Raw genomic sequence first — 16,692 nt, 5'->3', positions numbered from 1 at the left:
TTTATTGAGACCGTCATTGGAATGGTATGGGCAAATTATTTTGCTCCGAGATCCCGGGTCTTGGTGAATGGAGTAGCTTCAGGACCTTTTAAACTTGAACCAGGCAGGGGTGCCCGCTATCCCCCTGCTGTTGGCGCTCAGCATCAAACCCCTTGCGGAAGGCATTCAGTCCAATCCAGATATAGGGGGGGGTTCAGTTCAGCACAGACAAACACAAGATTTCTCTCTTCGCAGATGACGTGCTGCTTCCAGTCATGAGGCCCCAAAGTTCTCTCCCAGGTAATCAATCTGAGCTTGCCTCATATGAACAGGCCTCGAGATTTAAGGTGAGCCTCTCAAAATCCTTTTTCCTTAACTTAACCGTGTCCAAGGAGTCCATGCGGATTATTGAAGAAGCGTCCCCTTTCCCGAGCACACACAAAGATATCACATATCTCGGCATCAAGCTCATTCCCATGCTAGAATACCTTTACGAAGCTAATTACCCTTCCTTGTTGCGCCAGGTTAAAGCTGACCTGTCCAGATGGAGGACAGCCTATCTCTCCTGCGCTTGCTGTGCCTTTTTCAAGGTCTACCTATTCCAGTGGATCAGGCTCTCTTTTTTACTTTTTGATCTGAAAACAATGATTACTAAGTGTTTTTGGCAGGGGCAGAAACCGCAACTTTCCAATCGCGTGTTAACCAGATGAGGGAGTTTGGCCCTGCCAGGTTTCTTGGGGTACTATTGAGAAGCCCAACTTAGAGTGGTCACGGAGTGTTCCCTCAGTGAATTGGAAAAACTGTGGCACAACATGGACCGGTCTGCCAAATAGTGGGCAGAACAATTTGGGACCTTCTGTGGAAACAGAAACACAATCGACCACGCAATGCCTATATCAGTACCCCTACGGCTACCACCTTAAGGGTCTGGGAAGAGCTAGCTAGATCCCCTCCCCTTACCACCTTCCGTTCCCCCTACACTCCTATCCACTTCAACCCCGAGTTTCCTCCGGCGCTGCGGGAGGGGTCATTTGAGGCTTAGCGAGAGGGTGGCTGTCTCATGCTCTCTCATCTGTTTGAGCAGGGGAAATTTATGACATTTGCGGAATGTGTCAGAGCCTTTAACCTTCAGCCCTCTGAAGAATACCATTACATACAACTCAAGCATTGGGTCCTACAACGGCAGATACGGCAGGCTGCCACTAGGGATTTACTCCCAATTGAAAATGTGCGCAATCAGGGGCCTCCACAAGGGGAGCCATCTCTTTCCTTTACTCACTCATAAGGACTTTGGGATCCCTCCCCACCACTAGACACCAAAGGTTCTGGGACTCAGTCTTATCCACCCCATTGGAGAGGAAACAATAGACCTCCCTCTATTGGGACATCCCCAAGTACAATCATTCCATGTTTTTGAGGGAGGCACACTCTAAAATTATGTACAAATGGTACCTACACCATCAGAAGCTACACGCTGTTTTCCCTAATTCCTCCGATAGGTGCTTAAGGGGCTGAGGCTACTGGGGGATTTCAGGCATGTTTGGTGGGACAGTCCACGCATCAAGCCATTTTGGAAGGAGGTACTCCGATCCCGGACACGCTAGAACACACTCTCCCAGGGATTCGGGATCCCAACTTGAAATGCCAAACGCAGGGGGATCATTCCGTGATGTGGCTGTGCCTCGGGGCAGCTAAGATGGCTGTGGCGGTTGCATGGAAAAAGGTGGAGGCACCCTTCCTTACCCAATGACACGCCAGGTTATGGCGCGCACTGGCGATGGAAAGAATGGCGGATATTTTGTAAGACTTGAGGAAGGGGTTGTACTATGTTTGGGCTCCCCTGGTTGAATATCTGTCAGAGGGGCTACCTTTGTTTGCATGTGGGCCACGACTGCGATCTCTCCATCTCTTTCATATCTAGAGCTTTTGTTCGCTCCCCTGCTTTGATGGGGGGTTCCCGGGGTTGTGGGGACCCCCTCTCTCCATAGCCCTGCCTTCACCCGCAACCAAACTTGAACTTTCTTTGACCGTGACACCATCGTTTGTATATTTCTGTTTATTTTTTAGCGTTATGGGCCGGGGAATGGAGGGATTGACACCAAGGACTTTTATGACCTCCCACAAGAACTTTTTGAACTGTGACATATGCTGTGTCCGTTGGAGATCTGGGAGGGTCATGCTGAGAATATTATGGGGACGCCAGGTCCTACTACACAAACTGCATATAATACTTTCGCTTCCTGTAGCTCTCGGCCTTTATGATGCATTGGTGTCTCCTGCCAAGGTTTGGTTTACTGTGTATGTTTTATCTCTGAAACCAATTAAAATATCTTTGACAAAAAAATACTACAACTATCAGGGTTCAGTGGGACCCTCAGGCATCTTGGCAAAGGTGCCACTGCACCTGCTGCCCCAGTGGAAGCTAGGCCCACTGAACCCTGATTATTGCTGTATTTTGTCTTTCAAAAAGCAGCCTGGGGGCTATTTTCTGACTAGGGAGCATGACTAGTGCTCTAAATCGGACTGTGCTGTCAGGCTGTTTTGAGATATTTTTTATTGGAGAGTAATGGCATTTCGGAGAAATAAGCAGGCACTCTGGCTTAGGGTACCTGCCACTGCCAGTGCTTAATTTGAGCCAGTGGTTGGAGGTGGGGCCCACCGCCACTAATGTTTGGGGACCAGACCTTATTTTTCTTCATCAGACTTTGACCTAGAACAAGAGAATGGAATTTATACAAGGGGGGAAGAAGCAGGAAGAGAAAGATAGAAAGAAATGCGACCATGAGAGAAAGCAGGTGTGAAAAAGAGCTCACAAGAGTGAGATAACAGGCGATGAATTAAAGAGCCCTGAGAGGTAGAATTAATACTAGGATATTGCTCTTTAGCGCATCGACATACAATAGCACTGGCCATGGGCTTCTCAGCAAAACTTTGGGCCCAACACTTATTCTTTTACAAATTAAGCACTGGACTATCTGGACTTTTCTATTTCCAATTCAAGCACTGCCAATGACCCACTGGCTATGCTACTCATTGATTGTGTGCCCGTGAATAGGATTTGAAGTTTTTCTGTTTATAGGGTACTTCTTTTGTATCTGTAGAGGTTTTCCAGCTTTGGTGTGTGATGTAATCAGTGCTTTAAATGGGCCGGTACTGTCCGGTATGGAGTACTGTCACTTTTTTATTTTGAGAGGGAGACTACCAGCACTTCTCAGAAACAAGCAGGTACTCTGGTACAGAGTACCTGCACTTCTATTTTTCCATTTCAAGCACTGGATGTAAGTAACCAAAAGTTAGATGCAACTGCAGTTGTGTGTAGCAAGAACACAAGATAACTCACAGAAGATCCTTTCCTTGTGCCACAGTAATCTTCAGCTGAGCAGGGCCTGAACTGATTCCAAGAGGGTTGACATGCACATTAATGACTATGGGCCAGATGTAGGTAATCTCAATTTACCTATTCTTAAATACCACATTTTACCGATTCTGTATTTAAGAATAGGTAAAAGGGATATAGATAATTTTTCTGTAAAATTACTGAATCTGTAAGATTCGGTAATTAAGAATCAGTATTTACCGATTCGGTATTTACCGAATCGGTAAATACCGATTCAGTAATTCCCATTCATTCCAATGGGCCTGGAGGCCCATAGGAATGAATGAGAATTACTGATTCGGTAAATACCGAATCGGTAATAGGGGGAACCCTTTCAAGGGTGGCAGGGTGTCACATTGACACCCTGTTGCACCCCTGAATAGTGCATGGGTGCACATGTGGCACACATACATGCCCTAAGGGCATGTATGTCTGCCACATGGCACTGAATAAAAAGCAAAAAATTGTTTTTTAAAAGGAATTTGTTATTTACCACCAACTAATAGTTGGTGGTAAATAACAAATCCTTAAATGTAAGAAGCACTCACTTGAGTGCTTCCTACATTACAGATTCAGTAATTTACAGAATCGGTATTTTAAGAATTCGGTAATTTACCGATTTCTTAAATTACCGATTCGGTAAATGACCGAATCCTGAAATGTGGCCTCCTACATCTGAAAAGCCTAATACCGGTCGGTAACGGCCGAAATTCGGTAATTTCGTCCATTACCGACCGGCTTCCTACATCTGGCCCTATGTTTGTTGAAGGGCTAGCACTTGCCCCTCGACCTGCACCTCTGTGCATCAGCTGTACAAGCCTGTTGTGAGCGCCTGGGTTTGTGACATAGAGGTAGACAAAAAGAGTAACCAATAGAAAGTTACTGCAGTCATCCATGACTCTATGGAAGCTCATACCCCCCTTTCCTTAGCCAGAGAGGGACTTGAGAGTTTGCCTCATTCCTTCTGGTTGTTTTGTGGTTGGGAAGTTTGACTCCATCTGCCTATGAAAAAGATTCTCTAGTTATTTCTGTTTGAATGGTCTGCCAGATCCGTCCTTCATCCAGGAGGTCTCCTGGGGGTAACCTTCAGTCCTATTGATGCTCCTGCCGCTAAAAAGTGCCACAAAATGACTTTTAGTAGTTAGACCCCCAAGGCAATGCTCACCCATTTCCTGGGACCTCTTGGCACCCACTACTTTGACTTGACCAGCTTTTTCCAAAAAGTAATTTTTAAACTGTGTAAAGCCCAGCCTTAATTCTTTCAAATCTTTTAGTACGTAAGCCCACAGCTGGGCTTCCAAGAGAACTGAACACCATCCTAGAGTACTGATGGCGGTTGTATTCAGTCTACTGACGACCATATGATTTTTGACCGCCTACAGCTCTATATCACCCGAGCCATTAGAATTTGTAGTGTTACATTTCCTATTATAGGTATGAGCCTACAGTTCCCATCACCCCATTACTGGCTGAAAACCAGGGTCATTGGAAGTCACTTTCATGACTCGTGGCTAGATGACACCTATTTCACAACTTTTTTGGGAAGTGGTGTTCAGAAGGAACAGGAAAGAATTGATGCTGTTTGCGTGTCATGTATGATGTTCGGATATACGTTGTATTTCTAAGTGAATGCTCCTCTTCTAAGGACTCTTTCAGTCTAGTATTTTTCCAGAAAGGCCAAGAACACAAAATCTCTGTTCACAGTTTCATGAAAAAAGGAAAAAGCTTCTTTAATTATGATGGTTTCATAGCTCACTGATGGAACTAAGTTTACAGAAAAGAAAGCAATGTCAATCTACATTTCCTGAAGAAATGTACAAGTGAAAGGTAATTATTAGTGCCTGGGGCACAATTTTAGACTGCCAGATTAAAGACCTCTGCGAGTTCAAGAGTTGCATTTGCTCCAAGTCTGATTGGGTCCGCCTAGTTTTCAGCATCTATTTTCTTGGCCTCTACCATGCTTTAGAAGTCTTATCGACTCAACTCAGTAAGTCGTTGTTCTTGGGCATGAACAGCCATATCTAAAACATTATTTCCTTTTGGATATTTATCTAGAGTAACCCACCAGGTTTGATGTCTACATCCTCCCTTAATCTGTATTTGCCTTGCAGTGATATGCCCCGTATAAACCCCCAAAATACATAAACGATACATTCACCCACACATGAAAATGGTAGTGCTTGCAATGCATTGCAGGATACAGCTGTTACCGCGCTTCCTTTCTGACTTTGTTGAAGAGGTGGTGTATGTGATGTTTTTGACCTTTAGGTACTAGGAACTAATCCCTACTGTAATGGGCATTTATGAGCATCCAAACACATATGAAACTTTGTGTTCTGAGCTACACAACAAGTACTGTATTATAAATAATCTTATTTTACTCTTAGGTGGAGTGGACCAACCTACGCATGGAGCCTGAACAAGATCCGAAAGAGGGGCCCCAAAACGTATTGGTGTGCGCACAGCGAATAGAGGAAAACAGAAGGTGCCTTACTACATATTTTATTATGTTATTGTAATTCTACAGGACTAAAGCGTCCCTGTCTTCATGACCTGCTGCCTCTGCATGCATGTACCCACATTAGCATTGGATTCTTTCCTTTCTTCATATTCAACAATAGTAGGGTTGCCTAAGACTTCCTTGGGGGCCCTATTGTAAAAGGGATATAGAGGAAAAGGTGAGGTGAGGTTGCAATGAATAGGTTTCCAATCAAATGCCAACTGTTTATAAAGACCACACATGGCAGTAGTTCCTTTGTGAATGGTGTTTCTCGTTATACTATTTCAAATGTTTTAGCAGGCAAGAGATCAGTCCCATCTGTAAAACTTTGAGAAGGACCTTGATGTTGACAAACGTTTAAACGATGGCATGAGTTAGGTGGACCACTATGGATTTGCAAATGTTTTGGACATGCCTACCCTTTAAGTCAAGACTATTGGAAAACATTGTCGCTCTCGGCGGTGGGCCGAATTCCTCTCCTGAAGATGGTGGCCCTGCCTAATCTCCTCTATTTCTTCAGAACACTCCCGGTCTGGGTCCCAGAAGCAATGTTTCGAGACCTGAATTTCTTAATTACTGCCTTTATACGGGGAGCTGGCCGTAGGCTCAAAGGCGACCGGAGGATTGACAGTCCCTGACTTGGAGACATATTGTAAAGGGTTGCATGTCATTACAAAGCATTCCGTTGTAACGCATGCCTTTACCATGAATGCGTTACAACGGAATGCTTTTTCCACGCATAACCTTTACCACAAAAATTCCTTTACCACCCATAGATTTACAACTATTTTCGTTGTAAATTTATGCATGGTAAGGGCATACTCTTGGTAAAGGTCATGCACTTCCCCTGTACCCTTACATGACCCCCAGCCCCCACTCCTTATAATTACCCCTACCCTTAACCCTTAATCTTTTTTTTTTGTTTAAACTAAAATTCCCCTTACCTTTTCACTTTGCCTTTTGACTGTTCCTTGGTGACGTCGTTCATCGTAAAGAGGAAGTGGAAGTTTACTTCTGTTTCCTCTCAAACGACGCTGATTTGCTCCGCTTCGTCACATCAGGTGCGTTTTTTGGGGGGGGGAAATACTCCCCACCCCCCAATTGCCCTTTTAATTCTCACACTTTTTGGGGGGGTGAAGACCCACCAAGCCCCCTTTTTTTCTTTTTTTAGCCTTTACCACACATGCCTTTACTACATATCTCGTAGTAAAGGTATGCGTGGTAAAGGCTGTTGTGGTAACCACGCACGTGTTGTAATGCATGCGTGGTAATGGTCTGCGTGGAAACTGCTGCGGTGTAGTGGCCGTTTCCCATTATAAAGCAGCCAAACTTAACTGGCTAGTCCAATGGATGGGGAGCAGAAGAGATCCAGACAGGACCCCAAACCCATTTGCACTGACACTTTCCGACCTCACTGAGATGTTGCAAAGAGTTAGACGGTCCACTGCCAGAGATACCCAGGAGTTCCAGGTGATTGTCAGGTGTTGGAACAGATGCTTGCAAAAAACACATAGCAAAATACTATACTCTCCTGACTTACCTGTCTCCATGCTAAAAGAGCTTCCCCATGGCAGATGTCGGAGGGGACCCTACACTCGGAGTGTGGTAGTGACAACAAAGCTGGTGGACCTATTTAGAGACTCGGAGATGCTGCCATTTGAAGATCTTTGTGCAGAATTCAATCTACCGCAGGACCATTTTCTTCTGCACAGAGCACTCACAGTGGTTCTGAGAAAACATTTGGGCACTGACTCCTCTGAGCCACAAATGCTGAGGAGTTGTCAATATATGACCCACTCTGCGGGTACCATTTGGACGGTTTCCTGTCTGTATAAAGCAGTACAAGCAGACTTCCAGCAACAGCTGGAACATTTGCGATCGCTGTGGGAGGAGGATCTTGGAATCCCTGTCACTGCCTGGAACTGGGGCATTTTCCTAGAAAGAGCCCTGAAAATATCCAGGAATGCACACTTAAAAATGTTTCATTATTATGTACTCCATAGATTGTATCTTTCTTCAGAGAGGATTGGTAGTTATTTTCACCTGGCTGATGCCGCCTGCCCTAGATGAGAGGAAAGGGGAGCTCATATCCTGCACATGTAAATGTAAATGTACAGGAATTTATATAGCGCAAATCACCAAGCGGTTTCTAAGCGCTTGCTTAGGGAACCCGTCCTGGTATTCCCCTGTGAGATAACCCCGGCAGGGTATCCGCAAGGTGAAAGCCAGGCATCCCGCCGCGAGGGACCGTTGTGGAGATTAAGCAAGCTATTGCCCAGAGTCGCAGAGTGTGAACCCGTGAATCGAGTAGGCACCAGAGCGAAAATTGTCGAGTCCATGGACATTTTAGGACTCAAGACCCTGCCGAGCCGGGAATTGAACACTGGTCCCGGGCTGACCTCTGCTTCCAGGTCTGCCTCCTCTAACCAGTGAGCCACACTTCTCCACACATGTTCTGGACATGCGCCTCGCTGCACATTTTTTTGGGAGGAGGTTATAACTACGGCTGTCATTGAGAGGGAAGTTCCCTGCTCCCTGCGCCACTGTCTCCTGGGGTGGTTTCCACACACATATAAAGCTAAAATCAAAAGTCAGTTTCAAGACTTGGCGTACATGCTGGCCAACCCTGAAATTACGAGGAACTGAAAGCTGCCGGAGAACCCTGAGTAACTGCCTGGAGAAGGGAAATAGGCACGTTGTGACGGTAGATTGCTCCTGAGGGAAGCCAGACATGGAATGGGCACGTTAGAGGCAGCCAGGGCTTGGGAAAACATTAGTAGACCGTTTTAACACCCCAAAGTCTGACACCCTCATAGCCTTACCTGCGGGATCACCGCTTCTAGCTCCACGTTAAAGCTTGCTGGGACCTTAATAATGCTCCAGCGGCCCCCTGCTATTTGCAAAGGTTTCCCCACAATGTTTAGTGTGGATCACCCTCTATCTTGTTTTCTTCCTCAGTGCACTCAAACGCAACACTCTTTGCTGACAAATGTATGACTAGGTACTGACTTACGGGGGTGTGGGGGTAGTTGTCTGTTGTCATATGGGACCAGATAGGAAAATGCATCAAAGTTCTATTGAAGACATCCTACTATGTACAATATAATACTAAAAATGCGGTGTATGCTCTGAAAAACCCAAATAAAATTTTAAAAAGTTACATTTAAATAAAACATTATGGCCCGCGGTCGGAGGCTTTCCGAGCCTCGCTGCAGTTCCAGTTTTGACCACCCCATTATGATGCAGGCGGTCATTCCTGAATGTCCAACTATGAAAAATCCCAAAATACAAAATCTTCTTTTTTGCAGTATACCACTATGATAATTTATGTTCACTACACCTAGGATTTTTTTCCAAATAGAACTTTGGCCATGATTTACAAAGCCATTTTGTGGTCACAAACCTTGCAATTCACATCATGATAGGGATTTTGACTACAAAACGGTCTTTTGCTGTCTACTAAACCTATCACAACGTAATGTAATCCTGATTTGTTCCTGCAGTTACATGTTAAAACGATTGAAAAGTTATAGACTCCTCAAAGCAGGCGGTATCCCCTTTGGAAAGCGGAAGCGGTCATGTTTGGATAGCTTCCCCTTTGGGAATTGTAACAGGTGACCTCAGAGGGGGCAGGCGGTGGTCCCACCGACTGCTGTCAGCTCTCTCCAATGTGTTCTCAATAGGAAAACATGTTTTTTAAAGGCAGCACCGGTTCCTTTCAGAACATGGCTTTACCTCTTGGGGATTCAGACGTGGGGATGGCGGTCTTCTGTTGATTGAGAGCCACTATCTATCCTTGTGTTTTTATCCCATTACAGCTGGTCGCAAATAGCACCCTTCCTATTAAATATTTATTTGGCAGTTCATTCTGAAACCAGCTCTGACTGGTGATTGTGGGAAGAAACCTATTAGTACATAGGTTGAATCTCAAAATAAGACACAGGTTGCAAACAGTCGGTGCATTGTTTGTGATGACTAATTGCTCTCTGCTGCTTTATACAACGTGCCCCTGATTCTCACCTCCGTGTTTGGGGTAACATGGATGATTTCATGATATTTATTTTTTGACAATTTGCACGCCTTTTGCCCTTAAATATTCTTATTCTGATATTGCAAGGTAAATATAACTTAACAAACCTAAGTTCAAGCATCATTGCCCTGGTATGCACTTGTACTTGTTTTTCTTTTAAAATGCATTTCTAATGCCACTTAATATGTGCCTTTTCACATTCCTTTTCATAGTAATTTGCTGTACTCTGGCCTTCTCAGCTTTCATAAACTATTATCTGAATCTACTTACTTCCAAGAACTAGTCTTTTTTTTATCTCAGTTGAGTTAGTCAAAAACTGCCTTTCGTCATGCTTTCAGACTTTTCTCCAAGCTGCTCTAAAGCACAGGGGCGAGAATTACTTTTTCCCGTGACTGCAGATGACGTATTAAGCCCTGGCAACTCCTTGTTTATACATGCAAAATGTTGTTGCTAAAAGTCTTTTAACTCAGCATATGGTATGCCTTGTCATGCCATAAAGCCAGAATCTATGTTTGCTAACATTTAGATTTAAAGAAACAGAAAGAAGATTAAAATCTAGGTGAGCCAGTCGGTCATGTCCGAGTGCAGAGCATTTTTCTCCCAGAACCCCAGGAGCCTCTTTCCAGTCCCAGTCAAAAAGATGCCAAAATATCTCTTTCCTCCTATTTCTATCTATAACAAGTAGACAGATGGATATTCTAAAGTGCTTGGACCATATCGCATACAATGAGCACTGCAAATGGTAGTTTATGGCGGGTGTCCGCTACACGTTTGGCCTCGCTGTGTCTTATATTGTTACATTGCTGGAGCAGTGCTATTTTACCACCGTAGTGGTAAATGATTTCTTGTCACAGGAACTTTAAAGACATTCGCTGCTTTGGCTGAAAATGTAGCAGCATTTGTTGACAGTTCTGAAGCACAAAACAGAACACAAAACAATAGTAAACACAAAGCAACACAACAGAGTACATATAAGAGGGCAACACAAATCAAAACAGTCGAACAGAATGCAACACAACCACAGCACGATGGAACAACATCGCACTGCGATAATGCAGCAGAAAAACACAGCAGAAAAAAAAGCAACAGAACACAGTAAATAGACAACAAATTCTGTCCAACAAATAAGGACAAACATTCTTTCAGTGGACAAAAGTTGTTTGCGACAAGCACTGCTTTATCTTTCCACCAGTGGAAAATGTTTTATGATCCGGTCCTCTATGGCTTGAATTACTCCAACTTCCATTAGGCTGAATCTGCTCAGTGTGGTGCATGGTGGGTGTGCAGTTGGATGTCTAATTAACCCCCGCACTGTGCCCACTCCAGAATAGTATGCAATCTTCTTACCTATGTACATTTAGTTAAACAGCCAACACGTGTTGTCGTTTTTGTGGTCGATGTTGGCCGCAGTTTTATTACCATTATATGACTAATCATCCTTTTCTTAATTATCCTAGTCATAATTTTATGACCCTGGCCATAAATCACCATTGTGAACTGTCATACATCATTTGCTTTGCTTGTCATTTATTTATTTTTTTAAATATATTTTTATTGCAGGAATTAGCCAAATTTACATGTTAGATCAGCAACATATCAGCAGGGTAAATAAGGAAGAAACGTCCGATCCCCCGTGAGAAAACATCTTGATTACACAGCCATTCAGCCCACAACCCGAGGGTCGGGCGGCGCCTTCGTACAAAAAAACCCAGGTGGGGATCTGGTAGGAAGTCGAAGCTGATCTGGATAATCCAACGGCCTTCATCTGCTTTTCTAGATCAACCTAACAGAAAAAAAACCCTCCCCAACAGTCACTCAGTTCCGCACCCTCCCCCCACCCAACCCCGCCATCAGTGTGTGGTGGTATGTGTAGAAAGAGCTTGTGGGAAGAAACCCCAGGTGACTGGGTAGAGGTCAGTGTCGTATACGTCTAACGGGACTCAAGTTGTGCTGCATCATCACCCTCGGAATCGCTGGAAGCGCAGTAATCTCTAAGGGCCTGCACTAGTGTTTCCCATTCCAACGCTGTTTCTAGCGCCCTCTCGTTCTGCTGCCGCCTCGCCAGTTGATATCGCAGAGTGCTCTCCCCTGTAGCCCACTTCAGAAGTTCATTGTGCCATTTAGCTCCTGTTGGACCAACTCTTGCCTTCCAATTCCTGGTTATCTCTCGTTTAGCGAGAACGAGCCCTAGATCTATAAATTTGCTCGAAATTTTATTTTTAGGGGTATGCGGGAACCAATGTAGGAGCCCCACCGCTGCGTCGACCGTCAAGGTTCTCCCAGTAACCCTATTAAGAGTGTCCTCGATCAAAAGCCAGTATGAGGACAGCGCCGGGCAGGACCACAGCATGTGAATGAGGTCAGCCTCAGACGCCCGGCATCTGGGGCAATCTGCTGTGTCTGTGGCGAAGTATTGCTGAATTTTCGCCGGGGTTAGATAGGCCCTGTGGAGTACATAAAACTGGATCAGTTGAAACCGGGCATGGCGCGCTCCCTTCCAGGCTCGGCGCATTAGTTGTGTCCACGTAGTTTCCGGTATCTCTTTTCCTATGTCCGCCTCCCAGCGGCTCCGCAGTGTGGTGAGTGGGGGCAACCCCTCGTTAATCAGTCTATTATACAAGCACGTGACTGCTTTGACAGTCCCCGCGGACATCATAACGTACTGGTACACCGGAGACGTAGGCGGTTCCTCCAAACCACTTTTCCAGTGCGTCTGAATCGCTCTAACCAGAGCCGTGTGCAGAAGGAAGTCGCCTCGGGGAACGTCGAAACGGTCCAGGATCTCCTGGAAGGGCAGTGACACCCCGTCTTCATAAAGGTCCCCCACCAATTGCACTCCTGCTTCTTCCCAATGCCCTAGGTGCGACCAGTCTCCCCCGTGCGGTAAGGCCGTTAACATCCCCAGCGGCATTTCCGGTGCATATGGGAGTTTCAACTCCCCCCGGGCGTGGGCACGATTCCAGCATAACCTAATAGTCCTTTCTTCGAGCGTTAGGTCTTGCAGGGCTAAACGCTGGCGTAGTGCGATGAAGGAAATAATGTGTCTGGGCATTCCCCTGCCCCTCCCATCCTCCGGGCCACGAAACTCTCTCGCTATCTCCTGGGTGAAGGTCTGCAATTGAGCTGCCAGATAATATTTCTCGAAGTCTGGCACCGCAAGGCCGCCCTCCGATTTTGGTCTCATCAGGGTCTTGAGAGCCACTCTCCGGCGGCCCGATCCCCAGAGGAACTCCACCACCATGGATCTCAAGAGCCGAAAGGTGGCCGGCGGGATCCAAATCGGAAGCGCTCTAAAATAGTATATCAACCAGGGAAGTGCCACCATTTTCAACAGTGCAATACGCCCCGCCACTGAAAGCGGCAGGGTGGTCCAAAAATCCATGTTGCCTCGTAGCGCGCGAGTACAGTGGGCTATATTGCTGTCTAGAAGGTAGGCGGGGTCATGGTATACGTACACCCCCAGGTACTTGAGGCAGCTAGGTTCCCACCTAATCTCTCTGCTGGTGTCGGGTCTGGGTTCACCTCTACGTACCGGGAACAGACAGGTCTTGGCTCAATTCACCCTAAGGCCCGAGACCTCCCCGAAGGATGTCAGAGCCTCTGCAGCCCCATCCAGAGCAGAACCTGAATTCTCAAGGAAGAGCAGCAGGTCATCCGCATACAGTGAGATATAGTGCTGACCAGACAGGGTCCGCAGTCCGTCGAATGAAGCTCCGGATCGGATTGACAGCGCCAGTGGCTCCACCGCTAACGCGAAGAGTAATGGGGATAACGAGCATCCCTGCCTCGTGCCACGTTCTACTGGGTACTGTTGGGAGATCAGCGGGCCTGCCCTCACCCTGGCCGACGCCGAGGCATAAAGCACCGTGGTCCACCTGATAAAGCCCTCCCCCAGACCAAAGCTCAGCAGCACTCTGCGCAAGTAATCCCATTCAAGGCTATCAAAAGCCTTTTCCAAATCGACCGAAAGGACCAGCGGGCACAGGGCCTCCGTGTGCGGCTCCTCTAGCAAGCGAAACAACCTGCGAATATTCATGGTCGTGTTACGTTTTGGGATGAATCCTGCCTGGTCCTCGTGGACCAAGGAGTGCATGTGCCCCAGCAGCCTCAATGCCAGTATGCTGCTTAGAATCTTATAATCGACCGTTAACATCGATAACGGTCGGTAAGACGCCGGGTCAGCTGACTCCCTACCAGATTTGAGATGGGGAACTACTAAGGCCTCACACATCGAGCTGGGGAGTCGTCCCAAACGCTTCGCCTCTTTGTAGACTATCAACAGTCGGGGCGCCAATAGGTCTACTTAGGCGGAGTAAAACTCGACCGGGAGCCCGTCAAGGCCCGGAGTCTTATTTCTCGCCATCCCCTTTATGGCGCTGCGGATTTCCCCCAGTTCGAACACAGCGCCCAGGGCCTTCGCCACGTTGGGTTCCAGCGCGGGAATCTCTAAGGATTGCAGATAATCATCAATCAGGGTGGGATCCCGGGTCAGGTTACTGCGGTACAGCCGTTCGTAATAGCGCTGGTAGCAATCTAATATCTCCGGTTGGGTGTACACCTCAAGACCCTCCGCGGTGCGCATGGACGTCGTCAGGGAGGTCCGGCGCGTGGGATTGGCCAACCAAGCCAAAAGCGCGCCCGACTTATCCCCCTCCGTGAGCGACCTGGCGGTGTAAGCCTTATAATCAAAACAGCGCAGTCTTTCGACCTCCGCTGCCACCGCCTCCCTCGCCGCGGCAGTACGTTCTTGAAGTTCTGGATGGCCGGGGCAGCGAAGTTCCATCTCGCGGAGCTTCCGGTCAGCTGTGACCAGGTCATCAAGGATGACACGTCGCATTCCCACTTTCTTAGAGATGCAATAGCCCCTGACCACTACCTTAAACGCATCCCACTCTGACGCTCTCGATCCAGCAGTGCCCCCATTGGTCGCAAAATAATCAGAAATTTTTTCCTCCAGGTCCGCCCTGAAGACTATATCCTCTAATATCTCTGGGCGCAGTTTCCAAGTAGGTACACTAGGGACCCCGGGAAACCAACGGAAGTCCGCTAGGAGGGGGTTGTGATCGGAGATGGTCCTAGCCAAATATTCAGAGCGCACCGTCGCGGACACCAACTCCGCCAACCCCAGAAATCCGTCTAGCCGCACATGCAATTCGTGCAGGCCAGAAAAAAATGAGTAGTCTCTAGCCTCGGGGTGTTGCGCTCGCCAGATATCCGTCAGCCCCCAGTGTGTCTGCCATTCCTTCCTACCTTTAGCCACCCGCCGAACCTGAGAGTCCGGGAGGGGGGGTGTGAGCGGTCGGCGTCAACATCCACCACCGCGTTAAAATCACCACCTAGCAGGAGGGTCCCCGAAAGGAAATGGGCCAAGGAGCCCGACAACCCGGAGAGGAAGGCGAGTTGGTCCACATTGGGTGCATAAACACAACAAATATTCAGGGCCCTACCCCCCAATGTACCAGAGATAGCCACGTAACGACCCTCCGGATCCACCACCGATTTCGAAACCTGCAGGGGAACCCCAGCTCTTATCCATATCAGTGCCCCCCTCGCGTAAGCTGAGTATGTAGTGCAGTAAACCTGCCCTCTCCATCTACGTTGCAGCGCCGCCCCTTCCGCCTTGGTGAGATGTGTCTCCTGCAGAAGCGCTATTTGCACCCCTCTACGCACTAGATAAGCGTGAACCTTGTGACGTCTGGACATAGTGTGGAGCCCTCGTACATTCCAAGTGATGCATTTTACATTAGCGATCTCAGCCATTGTCCCACATCGTCGTTCCCGGGTTCTCCCAACAACGCCCAAACCAAAAACAAGCAACAGTCAAGTCAACACTAATGGCGGCCATCCCCCCCAACAACAACCCAACACCCGTCCGAAACAAACCCCTCCCCACCCACCCCAGAATAGGACCCAAACAGCACCATCTAGTTCCCATCCAAACCGTGTCCCCGGAAAACCCCCGTTCCCCGATTAATCCTGCGATCGCCACCGCAGGGAAGCCTTAAGGGCTAGGTGCGGGCCGGGCGCCAGTAATGGGCCGTCGAGTCCCGGTCTACCGAGACTAAGTCGAGCCCCGAGTCAACAGTGTCAGCTAGATCAGGGCCCCCCAACCCCACCAGTGGTTCATAGCGTGGACCGCAACTCCCACATCTCCCACGGTAAGCCCCCGCCCAAATGGAATCAGCTCACCCGAGTTCATCCCTGCCCATCCAGCATGCCCTCAGCCGAGTCCGGAGTAACCACTGGCAAGTGAACACTATCAGTTTCTGATTCCTCCGTGTCCGTATGAGCCCCCTTTCCGCCCGGTTCTAACTCTTCAACGATGGGGCCGCCCTGGGAGCCAGATAAGTTAGAAACCATTTCCAGCACTCACCGTCGCTCAGCCATAGTTTCTACAGTCGAAGGCTTGCCCGGTTTACCGCGGAGGCTCCGAAGTCTCTTGGAACGTCGTTGCTGTCCGGGTTCCGAAGTCGACTGAGAGGAAGAGCCGAAACCATCTTTGCCAGCCCTATATAGTTCGAGCCAAGTACAGACGTCCTCCGGGGTATCAAAGAACTGGGTCTTATCGTCAAGGATAATGCGGAGCCTCGCAGGAAAGAGGAGCGAGTATTGAATACCCTCGCTCCGAAGTTCACGTTTGACCGCTAGGAAAGAGGTCCGCTTTCGTTGGGTCTCATAAGTGTAGTCTGGGAAAATATTCACTTGGCTATTCTCCACCTGGTAAGGGCCATTGTGTCTGGCAGCATTGAGGAGCAGATCCCTGTCCCGAAAATGCAATAGGCGCGCCACAACCGGGCGTGGGGAGCG

At 47.8% G+C, this 16,692-nt stretch overlaps 1 protein-coding gene across 2 annotated transcripts in view; it reads left to right on the top strand.

Moving 5' to 3' along the window:
* Window positions 1–16,692, top strand: part of POU6F1 (POU class 6 homeobox 1) — a 210,695-nt gene that overhangs the window by 44,550 nt on the left and 149,453 nt on the right. For both annotated transcript variants that reach the window (XM_086965833.1, XM_086965842.1), the window contains exon 2: window positions 5,743–5,840. The gene's annotated coding sequence lies outside the window, so the exon portion shown is untranslated. The remainder of the gene's footprint in view (window positions 1–5,742; window positions 5,841–16,692) is intronic.

The sequence above is a fragment of the Lissotriton vulgaris genome, chromosome 1_1 (assembly GCF_964263255.1).
Source record: "Lissotriton vulgaris chromosome 1_1, aLisVul1.2, whole genome shotgun sequence".
In the NCBI taxonomy this organism is placed as follows: Eukaryota; Metazoa; Chordata; class Amphibia; order Caudata; family Salamandridae; genus Lissotriton; species Lissotriton vulgaris.
This window is presented reverse-complemented; position numbering and strand designations above follow the sequence as displayed.